Raw genomic sequence first — 22,038 nt, 5'->3', positions numbered from 1 at the left:
AGAAGAGTTGATACTTATCCTTCCCAAACTCTTCCAAAAAATTGAAGAGGATGGGATGCTTCCTAACTCATTTTATGAGGCCAACATTACCCTGATAGCAAAACCAGACAAGGACAACACACAAAAAAGGAAAATTACAGGCCAATATCACTGATGACCATAGATGAAAAAATCCTCAACAAAATATTAGTAAATCAAATACAATACATTAAAAGGATCATACACCACATTCAAGTGGGATTTATTCCAGGGATGCAAGGATGGTTCAGCATCTGCAAATCAATCAGTGTGATACACCACATTAACAAAATGAAGAATAAAATCATGTGATCATCTCAATAGATGCAGAGAAAGCATTTGACAAGATCCAACATCAATTTATGATCAAAACTCTGAATAAAATGGGTATAGAAGGAAAGTACCTCAGCATAATAAAGGCCATTTATGACAAATCCACAGCCAACATCATAACCAATGGTGAAAAACTGAAAGCTATTTCTCTGAGAACAGGAACAAGACAAGGATACCCACTTTCACCACTCTTATTCAACATAGTACTGAAAGTTTTAGCCAGAGAAATCAGGCAAGAAAAAGAAATAAAAGTGATCCAAATTGGAAAGGAAAAGTAAAACTACTATGTCATTTTCCAGATGACATGATTTTATACATAGAAAACCCTAAAGAAACCACCAAAAAACTGCTAGAAATAATTAATGAGTACAGTAAAGTTGCAGGGTATAAAATCAACATACAAAAATCAGTTGCATTTTTATACACTAACAATGAATTAGGAGAAAGAGAAATCAGGAATACAATCCCATTTACAATCCTAACAACAAAAATAAAATACCTAGAAACATATTTAACCAAGGAGGTAAAAGACCTATAAACTGAAAAGTATAAGACGTTATTAAATGAAATTGAAGACATAAAGAAATGGAAAGATATTCTGTGGTTATGGATTGTAAGAATTATAATAGTTAAAATGTCAGTATTATCTAAAGCAATCTATAGACCTCAATGCAATTCTAATCAGAATCCCAATGACATTCTTCACAGAAATAAAACAAAGAATCCTAAAATTTATATGGAACAACAAAAGACTCTGATCAGCCAAAGCAATCCTGAGAACAAAGAACAAAACTGGATGTGTCACACTCCCTGAATTCAAAATGTACTACAAAGCTATAGTAATCAAAACAGCATGGTACTGGCAGAAAAACAGACACAGAGATCAATGGAACAGAATTGAGAGCCCAGGTATAAACCCACACATCTCCAGACAGCTAATTTTCAACAAAGGATCCAAGAACATGCAATGGAGAGAGGAAAGTCTCTTCACTAAATAGTGTTGGGAAAATGGAACAGCCATATGCAAAAGAATAAAAGATCATTTTCTTACACCTTACACAGAAATGAACTCAAAATGGATTAAAGATTTGAGTGTAAGATCTGAAACCATAAAACTCCTAGAAGAAAACATAGGCAGTACACTTTTCACCATCGGTCTTAGCAGTATCTTTTTGAATATCGTGTCTCCCCACGCAAGGGAAACAAAAGAAAAAATAAGTAAATGAGACTACATCAAACTAAAAAGCTTTTGCACGGTCAAGCAAACCATCAACAAAATGAAAAGATAACTCACCAACTAGGAGAAAAATATTTGCATATCAGGTATCTGACAAGGGGTTAATTTCCAAAATATATAAGAACACATACAACTCAACAACAAAAAAATGAACAACCTCATCAACAAATGGGCAGGGGATATGAACAGACATTTTTCCAAAGAAGATATACAGATGACCAACAGGCACATGAAAAGATGTTCAACATCACTAATTATTAGGGAAAGGAAATCAAAACTACAATGAGTTATCACCTCACGCCAGTCAGAATGGCTATAATTAACAAGACAGGAAACAACATGTGTTGGAGAGGATGTGGAGAGAAGGGAACCCTCATACACTGCTGGTGGGAGTGCAAACTGGTGCAGCCACTATGGAAAACAGTATGGAGATTCCTCAAAATATCAAGGATAGAACTACCATATGATCCAGATATTCCACTGCTGGATATTTATCCAAAGAACTTGAAAACACCAATGCGTAAAGATACATGCACCCCTGTGTTCATTGCAGCATTATTCACAATAGCCAAGACTTGGAAGCAACCTAAGTGCCCATCAAGGGACGAATGGATAAAGAAGATGTGGTATATATACAAGATGGAATACTACTCAGCCATAAGAAATGATGAAATCCAGCCATTTGTGACAACATGGATGGACATTGAGGGTTTTATGCAAAGTGAAATAAGTCAGAGGGAGAAGGTTAAATACCATATGATTTCCTTCATTAAGTAGTAGACAATAACAACAATAAACAAACACATAGGGACAGAGATTGGATTGGTGGTTACCAGAGGGGAAGGGGGGAGGGAGGAGGGTGAAAGGGATAATTCGGCACATGTGTGTGGTGATGGGTTGTAATTAGTATTTTGGTGGTGTACATGATGTAATCTATGCAGAAATAGAAGTATAATGATGTACACCTGAAATTTATACAAAGTTGTAAACCAATGTTTCTGCAATAAACAAAAACTTAAAAAAAATTGATGTTGAGAAAAAAAGAAATGGTAGACTTAAATGAAAAACGGGACGAGATGGACCTAGTAGACATATACAGAGCACTCCATCCAAAAACAGCTGATTACACATTCTTCTCAAGCGCGCATGGAACATTCTCAAGGATAGACCACATATTGGGAAACAAAGCAAGCCTCAATAAATTTAAGAAGATTGAAATCATAACAAGCATCTTTTCATACCATAATGCTACGAAACTGGAAATCAACCATGAAAAACAAACTGGGAATGTTACAAAAATGTGGAGATTAAATAACATGCTACTGAACAACCAATGGATCATTGATGAAAGTAAAGGAGAAATCAAAAACTATCTGGAAACAAACTAAAATGAAAATATGTCATACAAAACCATATGGGATGCAGCAAAAGAAGTCCTGAGAGGGAAACTCATAGGGATACAAGCCCACCTTAACAAACAAGAAAAAGCCCGAATAAGCAACCTCAAATTACACCTAACAGAACTAGAAAAAGAAGAACAAACAAAGCCCAAAGTCTGCAGAAGGAGAGAAATAATGAAAATCAGAGCAGAAATAAATGAAATTGAGACCAAAAAAAAAACAGTAGAAAGGATTAATGAAACAAAGAGTTGGTTGTTTGAGAAGATAAACAAAATCGACAAACTCTTAGCCAGGCTTACTAAGAAGAAAAGAGAAAAGGCTCAAGTAAATAAAATTAGAAATAAAAGAGGAGAAATTACAACAGATACCACGGAAATGCAGAAGATTATAAGAGAAATTATATGCCAACAAATTAGACAATCTAGAAGAAATGGGTAAATTCTTAGACTCATACAACCTCCCAAAACTGAACCAAGAAGAAATGGAGAATCTGAATAAACCAATCACAAGTAAAGAGATTGAAATAGTAATCAAAAACCTCCCAAAAAATAAAAGTTCAGAACCAGATGGCTTCTCCGGTGAATTTTACCGAACATTCAAAGAAGATTTAATACCCATTCTTCTCAAACTATTACAAAAAGTAGAGGAAGATGGAATACTTCCTAAATCATTCTATGAGGCCGACATCACCCTGATACCAAAGCCAGACAAAGACAATACAAAGAAGGAAAATTGCACGCCAATATTGCTGATGAAAATAGATGCAAAAATCCTCGACAAAATATTGGCAAACCAAATACAGCAATACATTAAGAAGATCATACACCATGATCAAGTGGGATTTATACCAGGGATGCAGGGATGGTTCAACATCTGCAAATCAATCAACGTGATACACCACATCAACCCAACAAAGAATAAATCCACATGGTCATCTCAATAGACACAGAGAAGGCATTTGACAAGATACAACATCCATTTATGATAAAAACTCTCAACAAAATGGGAATAGAAGGAAAGTACCTCAACATAATAAAGGCCATATATGACAAACCCTCAGCCAACATCATACTCAACGGGGAAAGATTGAAAGCCATTCCTTTGAGAACAGGAATGAGGCAGGGCTGCCCACTCGCATCACTCCTATTCAACATAGTACTGGAGATTTTGGCCAGAGCAATTAGGCAAGAAAAAGGAATAAAAGGAATCCAAATAGGTAATGAAGAAGTGAAACTCTCACTATTTGCAGATGACGTGATTTTATATATAGAAAACCCTAAAGAATCCATTGGAAAACTGTTAGAAATAATCAACAACTACAGCAAAGTCGCAGGGTACAAAATCAATCTACAAAAATCAGTTGCATTTCTGTATGCTAATAACGAACTAACAGAAAGAGAGCTCGAAAAGATAATACCATTTACAATTGCATCAAAAAGAATAAAATATCTAGGAATAAATCTTACTAAGGAGGTGAAAGACCTATACAATGAAAACTACAAGACATTATTCAAAGAAATCGATGATGACATAAAGAAATGGAAAGACATCCCATGCACATGGACTGGAAGAATAAACATAGTTAAAATGTCTATATTACCTAAAGCAATCTACAGATTCAATGCAATCCCAATCAGAATCCCAATGACATTCTTCACGGAAATAGAACAAAGAATACTAAAATTCATATGGGGCAACAAAAGACCCCAAATAGCTAAAGCAATCCTAAGGAAAAAGAACAAAGCAGGAAGTATCACAATCCCTGACTTCAAAACATACTACAAAGCAATAGTAATCAAAACAACATGGTACTGGTACAAAAACAGACACACAGATCAATGGAAAAGTATTGAAAGCCCAGAAATAAAACCACACATATACGGACAGCTAATTTTTGACAAAAGAGCTAAGAACATACAATGGAGAAAGGAAAATATCTTCAATAAATGTTGTTGGGAAAACTGGACAGCCACATGCAAAAGAATGAAAGTGGACCATCTGCTATCACCATTCACAACAATTAACTCAAAATGGATCAAAGACCTGAAGGTGAGACCTGAAACTATAAAACTCATAGAAGAAAATATAGGCAACACACTATTTGATATTGGTCATAAAGGAATCATTTCGGATGACATGCCTACCCAGACTAGGGAAACTAAAGAAAAAATAAACAGGTAGGACTTTCTCAGATTAAAGAGCTTCTACAAGACAAACGAAACCAGAATCAAGATGAATAGATAACCCACCAGCTGGGAGAGAATATTTGCAAAACATATATCTGACAAGGGGTTGATCTCCATAATGTATAAAGAACTGACACAACTGAACAACAAAAAAACAAACAACCCGATCAAAAAATGGGCAGAGGAAATGAACAGACACTTCTCCAGAGAAGATATACAGATGGCCAATAGGCACATGAAAAGATGTTCAACGTCACTAATCGTCAGGGAAATGCAAATCAAAACAACACTAAGATATCACCTCATGCCCATTAGAATGGCTATAATCACCAAGACAAAAAACAACAAATGTTGGAGAGGATGTGGAGAAACAGGAACCCTCATACACAGCTGGTGGGAATGCAAACTGGTGCAGCCTCTATGGAAAAGGGTATGGAGAGTCCTCAAAAAATTAAAAATAGAAATACCCTATGATCCAGCTATTCCACTACTGGGAATCTATCCAACAAACCTGAAATCAACAATCCAAAGAGGCTTATGCACCCCTATGTTCATTGCAGCACTATTCACTATAGCCAAGAAGTGGAAGCAACCTAAGTGTCCCTCGACTGACGACTGGATCAAGAAAACGTGGTATATATATATACAATGGAATACTACTCAGCCATAAAAAAAGACAAAATCGTCCCATTTGCAACAACGTGGATGGGGCTGGAGGGTATTATGTTAAGTGAAGTAAGCCAGAAAGAGAAAGACAAACACTGTATGATCTCACTCATATGTGGAATATAAACCAACACAAGGACAGAGACAACTATATTGTGGTTACCATGGGCAATGGGGGTGGGAGGTGGGCACAAGGGGTGAAGGGAGACATATATATGGTGATAGACAAACAAAAATGTACAACCCAAAATTTCACAATATTAAAAACTATTAAAACATCAATAAAATAAATAAATTAATTCAAAAAAAAAACCCAGTGTGTCCTGGCCTATGGGTTGACATGGAGATCAAAGAAACAGAATTGAAAGTTCAGAAATAAACCCATGTGTCCATGGTAAACAGATTTTCAACAAGGGTGCCACGAACTTTCAATGGGTAAAGATTGTCCTTTCAATAAATGGTGCTGGGTCAATTGGATATCCACATTCAGAAAAGAAAGTTGCACCCTTACCTCACATCATTACAAAAATTAATCCAAATAGATCAAAGACCTACCATAAGAGCTAATATTCTATAAAACTCTTAGAAGAAAGCGTAGAGGCCAGTCTTTGTGATCTTGGCTTTAGTAATGGATCTTTAGTTAATGACATCAAAAACAGGAGCAATGAAAGAAAAAGTAGATAAATTGGACTTCATTACAGTTAAAACTTTTCTGCTTCAAAGGAAACTATCAAAGAAAATGAAGAAATAACGGAATAGGAGAAAATATTTGTACATCATATATCTGATCAGGGACTTGTATCTAGAATTATAAAGAGTACTTACAATTCAATACAAATAACCCAATTAAAACATAGGCAAAGGACTCAAATCGACTCTTCTCCAAATTAGAGATACAAATGACCAATTAGTACATGACAAGATGCTGGACATTATTAGACATCAGAGAAATGAAATTCAAAATCACAACGATACATTACTTCACTGCTACACTAACCATGCGGACAATATAACCCCAAAATTCTTTGACCTCCTTAAAACATCAATCAGCATGGCCAGAGGTTCTGGGGTCCCCTACCAATGCTTTCTCTTCCCAGGAAAGCAAGCAGCTGTGGTTTTGTCCCCCAGCTCTGTGTTGAGCAAGGAGTAGGATCAATGGTGTCTACAAGCCCAAGTTGCTGCCTCTGTTGTCTGCTGGGTGGCTAGATTGTGCCTGTCTTGTCAGAGCTCCAAGACTGGCAAGGCAGAAGCCAGTTCTCTGGGAAGCTCTTGTGGAAAAGTTGAGGTGCTAGATGTGTGAACCAACACCTTCCCTTACAGGGGAGCTAGGGCGTCTCTTCCTGATAGTAAGGCACTGTGCTGGCGGCAGGATCTCTAGTGAGAGGGTGTCTTGAATCTCCTTACCAGCATCGCTGAGTCTGGTTTCAGTCTCCCAGGGTACAGGAATCTTTAAGTTAGTTTCCGATGTTTAGCAAAGATAATATGTCTGTGAATTGTTGCTGACTTGGTGTTTTTGTGGGTATAAGGAAGGTCCTGGGCTTCCTACGTTACCTCGTTGCTGACATCACTTTGCAGAGGTTTTTATTTTTTTAAACTTTTTTGAAGTATAATGAACTTTAATAAACACATGCACATAAAGTGTACAATTTCATCAGATTTGTCTGTTCTATACAAGTCATGAAACCACAGCTCCAATCAAGTAAAAGAGCACTTCAATCACCTCCCAAGGATCCCTTATGTCCCTGTGCAATCCATTCTTCTCTCTGACCCCGATCCCAGGCAACTACTGATTTGGTTTTGAACAATACAGATTAGTGTGTTTTGTCTATAACTCTATAAAATAAGAATAATAAAGTATATACACTATTTCATGTGACTTCTGTCTCTGAGCATAATTATTTTGAGATTCTCTTATAATGTATCAGCAGTTTCTTTTTAATGCTGAGCAGTATTTCATTATATAGATATACTGCTTTTTTATCCACTCACTGATTGGTGGGCTTTGGGGCTGTTTCCAATCTGGGGCTATTGTGAATGAAGATGCTATGAACCTTGGAGTGATTTCTGTGTAGATATATATTTTCGTTTGTCTGGGGTAAATACTTTGCAGTGGGATTGCTAAGAGAGATGATGTTAAAGTTTTTAGAACTTTCAATCCATTTTCCAAGTGGTTGTATTGTTTAACATTCCTACTTGCTATGGTGAGAGTTTCAAATGCTTCAAAACCTTGCCAACATTTGGCGGTGTTAGACTTTTTTAAACTTAGCCATTTAATGGGTGTGTAGTGATATCTATTTAGGATTTTAATTTGCATTTTCCTGATAGTTACTGTAACTAAGCATTTTCTCATTGCTTGTTGGCCATTTGTGTATCTCCTTTAAGTGCCTGTTCAAATCTTTCATCTATTGTTAAATTGGCTCTTTACTTCTTATTGAGTTCTAAGAGTTCTTCATATATTCTAGATCAAGGGTTGGCAATATTTTCTTCAAGTCCAGAGAGTAAATATTACAGGCTTACAGGCCATATGATCTCAGTGACAACTACTCATCTCTGTCATTGTAGTGCAAAAGCAGACATAGACAAGGTGCAAACAGATAGGTATGGCAGTGTTCTAGCAGAACTTCATTTACAAAAATAGGCAGTCAGCCCACAGTCTGTAATTTGCCAACTTCTTTTCTGAATACAAGTAATTTGTAATTTGTAATACTAGAAATATTAACTCTGTCCTGTATGTATTTGGTGTCATTTGATGGTTCGTTTCTGGTGAGGCCTCCTTCCACACTCATAGGCAGCTGCCATCTCACTGTGTGCTCCATGACCTTTCCTCAGTGTATGCGCCTAGAGAGAGAGAGGGAGCGAGCTCTCTGGTGCCTCCTCTTATGAGGGCACTAATCCCATCAGACCAGGGCCCCAAACATCATGACCTCATTTCAACCTAATTACCTCCCCAAACTGCAAACCCAAATACTATCACATTGGGGTTTAGGAGTTCAACATATAGATTTTTTGGGAAACAAACATTCACTTCGTAAAAACCGATATATCATTTTTAAAAAAGATTTTTGGTTTGTGCTTGTTGTGTAATGCCTGAGAAATCTTTGCCAAAATGTGACAATTTTCTGCCATATTTACCTCTAGAAATTTTATTGTTATATCTTTTGCATTTATAGCTATGATACATTTTGAGTTAATTTTCATATATACTGTGAGTAATGGTTGGTGTTATTTTATTTCATGTGGATATCCAGTTGTTCCAGTAACTGTTGAAAACATGTTCTTTCCTCATTGAATTTCTTTCACATTTGTCTAAACTCAATTAACCATATATATTTGGATCTATTTTTGGACTGTCTTTTCTGCTCCTTTGAACGGTACACCCATCATTTCACCAATACAACACTGTCTTGATTACTGCAGGTTTATGACGTCTTGAAATGATATATTGCAAATACTCCAACTTTGTTCTTCCTTTCTAAAATTGTTTTCCTTATTCCGGTCAGTATTCTATCCACATAAATTGTAGGTTTAGTTTACCAGTCTCTACAAAAGTTAGTAAAATAATTTTGATGGGGATTTCATTGATTATACAAGTCAATTTTTGAAGAATTGACATTTTAATAGTATTATGTCTTCTAATCCATGAACATGATGTATCTCTCTCCTTTTATTTAGATCTTCATTTTCTTTCATCAAGAATCTATAATTTTTAGTGGCCAGGTATTTCCTGAGTTTTCATGAATTTATTCCTAAGCATTTTGTGTTTTTTGACCTGTTTTAAATGGAGCTTTCTTTTCTCATTTTCCATCATTTTCTCCAAATATCTAAAATATAATTCATTTCTTATATTTTAGACATATATCCTGCAACCTTGTCATTTAGCTCTTGTGTATGTTTTAGAAATCTCTCAAAATCTTCTATGTAAACAAGTGTGCTATCTGCAAACAGAGAGAAATTTACCTCTTCCTGTCTGATCATTCTTGTTTTATAACTTTTGCCTATTGCAATACCTAGGACTTTCAGGAAATTGTTGAATGGATGTGGTATGAGTGGGTCTTCCTGTTTCCAAATCTAAGGGGAAAAAGCATTTAATTTTTTACCATTCAGGATCTTAGTTGAATGTTTTCCACAGATGCCATTTGTTAGGTTGTGTTTTTTTCCTTGCTTTCCCTTCTGGCCTTCTTTTGGGTTATTTGAATATTTCAAAATTTAATTGAGCTATCTGCATTATAGTTACAACACTGAAGGAGTGGAAGATATATGAGTGGTGTGTGTGTGTATTAATGTGAACGGTAGAGGTGTGCAGAATGTCAAGAGATGAATATATAAAAAATTCTGGATCAATAAAGAATGATATCACCTGTAGAAAAACAAATTTTAAATTTCAAGTTATTTAATACAGCCTTGATTAATATTAAAATTACAACCAGAGAACTCATAGTAATAGCTGGAAACTTGAAAGGTTAAAAAACTGAATTATTTCCTAATAGAATTTGAGATGACAATGAACTGAGCTAGTCATCATATCTTGTTATACAGATGTGAATAAAACGTTGGAAAATATTTATATGATCATTTACAAAGAAAACTAGAAACATATTTTTTTAGGGTGTAAGATTTATATTTATTCTTTACTTTGCTAGAATAAAGTTGAATTGCTTATTTGTAATAAAATTACATGTAAGATTCTGCTTTAACTCTCCTGTCTATTGTTATATAACTTCCAAATTTGTTACCACCACATTCTATTGTCTGTTAGTTGTGAGGTGATTAATTTTTATTTTGTCTTTACAATAGAATATTGAATTAAAATTTATTCTCCTTTTTGATATTTAACCCATTGATTTTCTGTTTTGACTTTGTTATAATAAACTCAACAAATAAAATCTGTAATGATCCTCTCAGACTTGGAAAACTGACTGTTTTTGTTTTCTTGTATCAATTATGTTAAAATTAAATATATAGGAAAAATAACAGGAACACAAAGAGAAATTCCGATTTTTTTTCAGTAAACAATATTTACAGATACTGAGGTGTCTCAATCCTGAAATAGTGTAAAGAGTCAAAAGCAGTTTTTATGGGGAGTTGGACCTTGGATTTGTAAAGGATGAGGCAAAGACCATTGTTTTCTCTTATGAGCCATTGTAACTAAATATGTAATAACTTAATAGTGCCAGAAATGAATAATATTAAATTATTTTAATAAATAGTCTGGTTGTTGTGTGGAAGGCCAAGAATGCATATAGGAAAATAAAATAGGACAGGCTACTGTAGTATTGACATGGAGAGAAGTGGACTCATTTCATAGGAACATAGAAGGTAAGATCAACAGGAAGTGAGCATATGACCATACATGAGAGGAAATCAAGATCCTGAGTTCTGGGCTGGTGCTCAGGGCCAGACTGTAGGCCTAGTCAATTTTAGGGAATTAGGCAGTGTTGAGGATGGGGAGAGGAAACTGTGAATCAGGGACTAGTTGGGGACCAGGGGTCATCACTTAGCACTTAGGGCTTGAGGTTGACTAGATGACAGCAGTAGAGGTGGGTACACATTCCAACATTCAGCCTGAATCGAATTTTAAACCTGGATTTAATTTAACCAGCTGAGCACATTTGGACAAGTATCTTAGAATAAGCCTAACTTTAAAGTTTTCCATCTGTAAAATTAGGATAATAAGAATACTTAGCTCACCAAATTATCGTGAGGATTAAAGGAGAAAATGTAAGTAAAGTGTTACGCGCAGTGCTTGGTAAAGAGTAAGGTCTGAATGAACTTTGGCTGGTATCATTAGTGCAAAATCTACCCAGGGTGCATCAGGAGGATGAGAAAGGACTTTCTATAGTTAGAATTAGCAAGACAATTAGATTGTCTTCAGGTTGAAGATAGCGGTTTCTATCATTATCCATATAGTCAAATAAGCCACTAGCCAGTAACCATCCCTTTGAGGCATGTAGACTAAGTCTGTTCTGGAAGTCATCCAAAACTCTTTTTACGTCACAATTCTCTATCTATACAACTTTAAAGATATTCATTCATTTTATATTTTTTGCTAGAAAAAAAATACACACATAACTTAAATAGTTGTGTTATTTAAAATTCAAGAGCTAGCTCTGATGGTCTAGTGGTTAAAGTTCAGCACTTTCACTGCTTCGGCAACCCAGGTTCATTTTCTGATCATGGAACCACACCACCCATTTGTCAGTTGCCATGCTGTGTCTGTGGCTCACATAGAAGAACTAGAAGGACTTACAAATAGGATATACAACCATGCACTGGGGCTTTGGGGGAAAAAAAAGAATATTGGCAACAGATAGCACAGGGCAAATCTTTCCCTGCAAAAAAGAAAAAAATTCAATTTTACGTAGCATTCCACCTCATTCCCTAAGGCACATAATGGAGTGTCTTACATATATCACATAAAACACTGATGAAATGAATGAATGTAAAAAGAATGAAGCTAAGGTTACTCTTTTATATTTGAAGTTTAGAATTCTTTAACCTAAAATATCAAACTAAACTTAGAACAAATATTTAGTTATGAGATGATATATTATATTATACTCCCCATAATTATCAAATGAAAGTCTATAAACACCTAGAAAAAAACTGATCACTTGAGAATTGACAGAACCCTTAAAGATTAGTTATGTTTGTGTGAAGTGAACTGCTCAATATTCACTTGAGAATGTGATAATGATCCCTGGTACTTTTGAATTCACATTTGAATCTCTAGAATCTTCAGAGATTTATCCTCAAAGCCAAACAATTATAAAACTGCATGGCCGCTATATAACAACAATAACTTTGAATTTACTGCTGCAAGAGGAATGAATTCTTATTTCAAGAGGTAAGATTTTGGCATTAGTGAGTTAATCTGATATACCGATTTTCATTTACCATTTGAGAACACTTTAGTCTCTGAAGTTGTATCTGTATTCACAGTCGTACTTGAGAAACAGGTTAGATGTAATCCTGTGTCATCCAGCAAGTAACTCTAGCTGAATTAGCCTAAGTTTCTACAGTCTATTTAGTGTGTATAAACAAGCAAAATTCAAGATACCACGATCCTCGTTTTTCCACCCATAAGACCAGAAACTCACATGGTCTTTCAATGTTATCTAAACTTGGCACTTAGCCACAATGTTAATAAATTCAGTAGCTTTGAGATGCTTTGGGGACTTACTGTTAGTAAATATCTTGTGGAAAGACTTCCTTTGTTTATTTTTCCAAATGCTTTAGCTTACAGGAAACCAGATACTTTGGATTAAGTCAAGAATATAAAGCCAGAGAACTTGGAGATGAAGTTCAACTCGGCCACTCCCTCAGCAAACTTCTTAACTTTTTAGGCTGGAACTTTATTCAGCTGTATATTTTATTGAAACTAATATTATTTTGTCCTATAATACTCCAATTAGAAAACATTGTTACATTAGGAAATGATTTGATTTGTTTGATTAAATTTACTTTAATTATGTCCTAGATATTAAACATATGGTGTTTTGAATAGTAATTAGATTGATATTTCAAAGTACTTGACAAAACAATACTTTAATTGTTAATATTAAAAATGTACAATAAATTTTCAATAGGTGAATTCATTCATAACCTTAATTTGAAATTACTTTCAATTTCCTCTTCGTCCTATTAGGAAAATTGTATCTCTCCTTTTGAAAAATCGTCTTGTTTTACTGATAGAAATTGTAAGCTTGTGGTTTACTAGGCACCTCTTTTATACATAGTTGTGAGAATGTAGTTAGGGTAACTTATGATCTACCCATTTCCAAGAGACTCGACTTCATTGTAAGTATTATTTAATTTCGTATAGCATACTTATTAAAGGAACTGACTGAATTCAAACAACCTGGGATTCACCTCTTGATTCCACCACTTGCTATGTAAATTTAGATTAATTACTTAACATTGTCAAAGTCAGTTTCTTCATGTATAAATAAATTAAAGTACTTAATATTATTTTGTGGAAATTAAAAAAGAATTCTAAATGTAAGTTCATCAACCTGTGCCCATATCATTTAGAAAGTATTCAATAACTATTAGTTATTGCTCAAATCTCTATTGCATAATCATATGTTTATACATTTTTATCTTTTTGCGTCATACATACCATTCCTTTTGGTTAACTCATAATGCTTATGTTTTTTCATCTTTAGCTTTAAAACCAATTAAAGTACATTTTACAAATATATAGTATAAAGGGAAAGTGTTTCTGTTAATAACAATTTTTAAATTATGGAAGAATAATTAGAAAGAAATACATAAACTCTGGACTCTGAAGTAAAAAAAAATCCAAACTTAGCTTCAATAATTTATTTGTTTTAGTAACCTCTATGTGTATTAATGGAAGTGAAACCATCAAATTAAAAATTTCTTTAATGTAATGTTTCATCACAGGTTCATTTTGGTAGCAGCTACGTTGTGTCATGGATGCCCTGTGGGATGGGAATCACACTGAAGTGATAGGGTTCATTTTATTGGGCTCAACTGATGACCCAATCCTTCGAGTCATTCTCTTCATGATCATCCTGTGTATCTATCTGGTGACCATATTCGGCAATATCAGCACAATCATTCTTATCAGAACCTCTTCTCAGCTCCATCATCCTATGTATTTCTTCCTGAGCCACTTGGCTTTTGCTGACATGGGTTTATCATCTTCCGTCACACCATCATGCTTGTAAACTTCCTGGTGGAGGGAAATATCATCTCCTATTATGGATGTGGCATTCAGCTTGGTTTTGTTGCTGCCTTTGGCTCAAATGAATGCTTCCTTCTGGCTGTTATGGCATATGATAGCTTTGTGGCAATCTGCAGCCCACTGCTTTATTCCACCAAAATGTCCACACAAGTCTGTGTTCAATTACTTGTGGTGACTTACATAGGTGGTTTTGTCAATGCTTGCTCTTTTGCTTTTTGTGTCTTTTCTTTAGTCTTCTACGGACCAAATCGAGTCAATCATTTTTTCTGTGATTTTGCTCCTTTAGTTGAACTCTCCTGTTCTGATGTCAGCATCCCTGCAGTTGTTCCCTCATTTATCGCTGGTTCCATCATTGGGGCCACAGTGTTTGTCATAGCCGTCTCCTACATCTACATCCTCATCACCATCCTGAAGATACACTCCACTGAGGGGCGCCACAGGCCTTATCCACCTGCGCCTCACACCTCACAGCGGTCACTCTGTACAATGGGACCATCACATTCATTTACGTGATGCCCAAATCCTACTACTCAACTGACCACAACAAAGTGGTGTCCGTGTTCTACATGGTGGTGATCCCCATGTTGAACTCTCTCATCTACAGCGTAAGGAACAATGAGATTAAGGAGGCTCTGAAAAGAGAGATTTCCCAAAAAATATTTTCTTAGTGAAGTCTGTTATTTTGAAGGATTAGATATAATAATATACCAGGAATATAATTATAAAAGGAAATTGAGTGTCTGTGGTCTCAATATTTCAGTCCTTATGTCAATAGCCAGTGTGGAGCTTTTTAGTAAAGGTAGGGGGTGGATTTCCAAATATCAAATTGTAAATCAGAAGCCTATAGTGTGTAACCTTTAATAAAATTAAATTAAATTTATAATTAGTAGCACAAATTGGTTAACATGAAACAATACTGAATCTGCTGAAAATTCTTCTAAAATTTTATCCATATCTTTTCAAAAGTTGTTCTCTGCTGTAAGTTATAGTTATTGTACCTCCAAACCTTTAAGACTGTATTCTTTTTAAACTTCAGCTTATCCTGAAATGAGTGTGATAATTACAGTTAGGATTGAGTACATTCTGAGGGGAAATTACAGAGTGGAACTAGACAGTAGAACAACTGCAGACATTCTTCTTGCAGGAAGGTCATCTGCTGGCAATGGGCTTTTTTGGACCCATAAATTCTGAGCTGTGTTCTTGGCCACAAGTTCCAGCCTAGTTATAGGGGACCCCAGGAAAGAATAGGATGAGATGCCCCTGACATACCTGTGAATTCTTTTGTCAGGTCACATCAGGTGACCTCCCTGTGGGAATGAGCTGGGTTCCTGAACTCCTCAGGGACTGGGTGGAGCAAACTCTTGGAGTGACTTGCTCATGGTCAGACTCTAATCATGTTAAGGAAGATTGAGGGAACTGTATTGTATTTCCCCTGTGAAGCTTAATTTACCTCTGTATCCTGACGACTACCACATTTATTTTTCATTCTCTGTTCTTTCTTTATTTTTTGAGACAAAAATACTTTTGTCTATTGAATCTCAAGCACAAACTGTCTAAAACTAAAGTAATTATCTCTTTCCATCCTCAATGGGCTCCCCTCTAATTCCTGTAACCCAGAAGAGGCATCATCATTCAGTCAATTTATTGATTCAGAAATCTGAGAGAAACTGATTTCTTTTCCCTCTTCCACCTGCCTGCGTTTGTTCACAAAGTTGTACAGTCTGAGGCCAAAATTTATTTCCTACTTCTCTTCATTTTCATTGTCAGTACTGCTATTTCAAGGTACCAGCTCATACATTTATTTTACAATAGTACTCCCGTGATAGCTAACTTTTTGTGTCAACTTTGCTGGGCTATGGTATGCAGTTGTTAGATCAAATACCAGTCTAGATGTTGCTATAAAGGTATTTTTTAAGAAATGATTAACATTTAAATCAGTAGACTTTGAGTAAAGCAGATTATCCTCCTTAATGTGGGTGGTCCTCCTCCATCAGTTGAAAGCCTTAAGGAAAAAAACTGAAGCCCTCTGAAAACCAGAGATGTCTCTCCTGGCTGTCTTTGGACTCAAGTCTGCAACCTCAACTTTTACTGGAATTTCTGGTCTGCTGGACTACCCTGTGGATTTTGGAATTACCAGCACCCACTATTGTCTGAGAAATTCCTTCTAAAAAGAATATATCTTATTCGTCCTGTTTCTCTGGAGAATCCTGACCAATAGAATCCCAACCAATTTTCATATTCATTCTCTTACTCTTTTCTAATTCATTCTCCACACACCAACCATACTCATAAATCTCAATAGATTAGGTTCTTTGTTAATATGCCCCCAAAAATCTTAGAATAAAGGCAACGATTCTTAACACGGCTTACAAAGTCTTGAACATGGCCCTTGTTTTATTTCTCTCTCTCACCACTTTTCCCTCAGTCCCTAAACACTCAAACTCTAGCAATCAATTATTGGTCTTCTTTTAAATGATCAAACACGTCCATCTTCTTTGCCACCTCAGAACTCTCTGACATGCACTACCTCTACCTGGATGCATTTTTCTCCTCACCTAGGTAATGCCTTCTTGTGTTATAGGTACCCGCCTAAACCTTGTTTCTCATCCTCTTGGAAGCCTTCTTGAATTTTGGGACCAAATTAAGTACACCTGTTATCTCCCCATAGAACTCTGAGTATTTTCTTTGGAATACTCAGTGTGCTTGTAGTTACAGAATTCGTATTTGTTTTCTCCAAAATGCTGGACAGCTACCATGTCTTTCATCGTTCCCCCATGAGTCTAATTTTCACACAGTTCCTGGAACATAGTAAACATAAATGAATATTTGAAACGAATGAAAGAAAACTAATAAATAAATGGATGGCTGAATGAAGGTTTTGCTCTGACCTGAACCACTGAGTGTGCTGACTTTGAATCTGTTGAGTGTCAGACTGATTCAAGTGATTGAATGTTTTTGTCAGATCCTGCTACAACTGTGACAGGCTTTGACACAAACCCATGCTTCACCACAATTATGACGCTGCCTCGACACTGTTTCACTCAGCTTGGCAACTAGAATCCTAGCCTAGTTCAGTAAAAGGCACATAATCACCCTCTGCTGAATTATATCTCTCTTATTTGTCTGCATGGTTGGAGAGTTAGAAGATCCAGAAGCACAATGTTAGTAATAATACTAGTAGCAGTAGTAAGAGCATTAGCAATAGGAACTATAATATGCAATTACTCATTACATTCCAAGTATCGTTCCCAGTGATTTACAAATATTGACCAAATTAATTCTCAGAATAAGCCTATAAAGAGTCTTGTTATTTGTATTTTACAAAGGATGTAACTGAGGCACACACACGTTAAGCAAAAACTCAAAGTCACAAATATGGTCTTAATACTTTGACTTCTTTTACGCATATGGTCTCTGTGGAGGGCCAAAGGGAGGGGCTTTCTAGAATACTTCACCACTAGAGGATTTTCATTTGTCTCTGACACATTCCATTCTAGCCAACCATTTCTGTTCAAAGTAAATATGGAGACATCTATAACTGGATATGTCAGACTAATTTGTAATAGACTAAGTTTCCGGCACAAAACAAGTAAGAAGGTGGATAAATATCTTGAAATGTTTGAGGGCATAGACTTGTGGTTCCAGTGAAGATGAAGTAGCTCTATTCCACTAGTTCCTCCTTATTATTACCAAAAATACCCCCAGATGGGACACAACAAACAAGCATAGGAAGACTCTGAGAGGAGGAAGAAGAGAGACTCCTAGGGCCTTAGGGACCGGAGGAACCACATAGTGGTGTGTCCCTGGGTTTCCCTATTGCTTCCATATATCCTGGACAGGGTTCTGCAGAAGCCTCCAAACCAAAACAGCCAAGAGGCAAAGACCAAAAGAGCTCTAAGAAAAGCCTGTTCCCTCTAGCCAAAGAACTGGGAAAAGGGTGGACTTAAGAGAACAGAAAACATTTTGTCAATACCTGCCAGACAAACACCAGTGGAAAAACTGTGCATGCTTCTCACTCCTAGGCTTCAGTGGGGCTGAGTAGGGAGCTGATCTTCACCCCACCTCCCCTCCAGTTCTCCTGCCCTGTAGTGTCAGTGGAGATCAGTGCGTAAACGAGCCTCCACTGCCATCTGGCAGCAATGAGACTTGAGGGAGTATGAGAAGGGGCTAGATGGTACTCTGCTCCCCCAGGTAGCATTCTCCCTCAGCCCCCTGTAAGTGGACCAGTGAGGGGCTAAGCATACACCTCTGCCCTGAACAACAATGAAGCAGCGTGAACCAGCTCTCTCCAATGCACTTCCGTAGTGGCATTGGGACCCAACAAGGAGGTGAGCTTTCTTGGAGGCATGGAGACATGCAAGTCATGGTCATACTATCACTGGGAGGGAAACAACAGGGCGGAGGGGGGAGCTGAACTTCCGTCTCACTCATCTGCAAGGAGGCAGTGTGGGTCAGCACTCCCTTTTTGCCAGAGTTGTGTCAGTAGTGCTCAGCAGGAAGGTCAGCATCCATAGTTGCCTGGCGCTGCAGAGACAACTCAGCAGGGGAACTTCCTTGCAAAAAAAGATTGAATATGACCCAGAGTCTCGTAATATAATATCCTAAATGTCTGTGATACAATCACAAATCACTTGTCATATCAAGAATCAGAAAAAATTACACTTTCAATGAGAAAGGATAATATGCCAACACCAAGATGAATAGGATGCTGAAATAATGTGACAATGGTTTTAAAGCAGCCATCACACAGATGCTTCAACAAGCTTCATTAAATTTTTTGACACAAATAAAAAAAATAGAAACTATTGGCAAGAAATAGAAGTTACAAAAGATAATCAAGTGAGAATTCTAGAACTGAAAATACAATCACTGAAGTGAAAAAAGAAAGAAAAGAAAAATCTGGAAAGTCCTCGAGAGAAAGGAATCATTACTTATTGACAAAAGCAATACGAAAGACAATAGGTTTCTCATGAAGCCAGGAAGGCCAGAGGGAAATGGCACAATATTTTTCAAGTCCTAAAAGCAAAGAATTTTGATATGTAAATTCTACATCTAGCAAGATAGCCTTAGGAATAAAGGAGAAATAAGGACATTTTAGATGAAGGAAAGCTAAGAGAATTTGTTCCCAACAAATCTCTTTAAGTAATGGCTAAAAGAAGTTCTCTATTCAGAAAATAAATGATAAAAAGAAGACCTGGAACTCTAGTACTTAAAAAATATGCAGAACAGAATGAAAATTTTAAAAGGCCGCATATGAAAACATGTGAGATTCAGGTAAAGCAGTGCTGAGAGAGAAATTTACATCACTACATGCTTACATTACTAAAGAGGAAAGGTCCTAGAATATATAAAACACTCTTGAAAGAGAAGAACAAAGTGGGACCTGATATTAAGGCTACCTGATACTAAAGATCATTTAATATAAGTATACTTATATAGTATTATATTATGCTTACTATATAGTCTTACTATATAGCTACAGTCCTCAGGACAGCGTGGTGCTGGTGGAAGAACAGACACAGAGATCAACGAAGCTGACTAGAAAACCCAGAGAAAGACCCACACGAGGATGCCCAACTGATTTTTTCCAAAGGCGCAAAAACAATCCACTGAAAGATGGAAGGCTTTTCAGCTAATGGTGCTGGAGCAATTGGACATCCATGGAGGACAGAAGCACCGCAACCTAAACTTCACATGTCATACAAGAATTAAGTCAAAAGAGATCATAGGCTTAAATATAAAATGTAGAACTAAAAATCTTTAGAAAAAAATGTGAAAAAATATTTAAGATATAGGACCGGTGAAGAAGTTCTGGTAATTGACATTAATACTACAATGTGTAAACAGAAAGATTGATCAAACCACTGTCACGAAAACAGTGTGTTCCGAAACATGTTTTGATTCGTTTTCTGCTTGCATATTTGTGTATATATATATATATATATATATATATATATATACATGTATGCACACACACATAGTAAAATCATTTTAAAACTGTATCCTGTTTGTACTAGAAAATAAGCGATGCCAGGACATATCTGGTAATTAGATAATTCTTTAGTTGCTTTGTACTCAGAATGATGATTTTTATTGAAAGTATTCTGCTTTTATTTATTTACATTGTGTAAATGTTTTAAATGTTCACAGTTTTTTTTTACCATCCCGGGGATAAACCTATTTGAAATGTCTACTACCCTCCTTAGGGCTTCTGCATTTTCTTGTTTGTTAGACTGTAAACGATGGGATTAAGCAGATGTGTCAGAACTGTATAAGTCACAGCCATCAGCATATCTTCACGGAATGAGTCACTGTCCTTGGGCCTCAAATAAACAAAGCAAGCAAATCCATAGTGGATGCACACTACAGTGAGGTGGGAGGAGCAAGTCGAGAAGGCTTTATACTTCCCCTTTGCAGAAGGGGACTGCTATTGGGTGGAATGTTCTATACATGTGTGTCAGGTCCATTTGGTCTATAGTGTTGTTCAAGACTGCTGTTTTCTTATTGATTTTCTGTTTTGATGTCCTATTCATTATTGAAAGTAGGGTATGCAAGTCTCCTACTATTATTGTATTGATGTCTATTTCTCCCTTTTCTTATGCCAATGTTTGCTATATTTATTTAAGTGCTCTTATGTTGGGTGCATATATATCTAAAATTGTTATATCTTTCTAATGGATTGATCCTTTTATCACTATAAAATGTCTTTCTTTATCTCTTGTGACAGTTTTTGAGTTAAAGTCTGTTGTATCTGATAAATATGGCCACCCCTGGCTTCTTTTGGCTACTGTTTCATGTAATATCTTTTTTAATCCTTTGACTTTCTGCCTATGTTTGTCCATCTAAAACATCTAGATGTTTTAGACACATCTAGATGTTTTAGACACATCTAAAGTGTGTCTCTCGTAAACAGCTTTCTGCTCAATCTTGCTTCTTATTTCATTCAGCTACTCTTATGTCTTTTGATTGGGAGGATTTAATCCATTTTTGTTTAAAGTAACTGTTGATATGTAAAGACTTACTATTTCCATTTTGTTAATTGTTATGTGCCTTATACTTCTTTTGTCCGTCTTTTCCTTTTTTACTGACTTCTTTTGGGGTTTGTTGATTTTTGTACTGAAATGCTATGATTCCATTGTCTTTATTTTTCATGTATTTTCTCTAGGTGTTTTTTTTGTGGTTGCTATGAGGTTTACACACAAAAATCTTATAGTTATAACAACCTACTTTAAGCTCCTACAAACTTAATTTCAATTGTATAAAACACTCTATACTTCAAATTCTTTTCTCAACACTTTATGTTACTGATGTTACAATTTATGTATTTTTATATTATATATCCATTAATATACTTTTTACTTATAGTTATTTTTAATAATTTTGTTTTTTAACTATTATACTATAATAAAAAGTGATTAATATACCACCATTACAGTACAACAGTATTCCTTATTTGTCTATATATTTGTCTTTACCAGTGAGTTTTAT

At 35.8% G+C, this 22,038-nt stretch overlaps 2 pseudogenes; one reads left to right on the top strand and one right to left on the bottom strand.

Moving 5' to 3' along the window:
* The first annotated feature begins 14,275 nt into the window (after nucleotides 1–14,275).
* On the top strand, nucleotides 14,276–15,218 carry LOC131408840 (olfactory receptor 5P76-like; annotated as a pseudogene).
* A 5,534-nt stretch (nucleotides 15,219–20,752) lies between these two features.
* LOC131409144 (olfactory receptor 10Z1-like) overlaps nucleotides 20,753–22,038 on the bottom strand; it is a 32,295-nt pseudogene continuing 31,009 nt past the window's right edge.

This window comes from Diceros bicornis, chromosome 7 (assembly GCF_020826845.1).
Source record: "Diceros bicornis minor isolate mBicDic1 chromosome 7, mDicBic1.mat.cur, whole genome shotgun sequence".
Lineage (NCBI taxonomy): Eukaryota > Metazoa > Chordata > Mammalia > Perissodactyla > Rhinocerotidae > Diceros > Diceros bicornis.
This window is presented reverse-complemented; position numbering and strand designations above follow the sequence as displayed.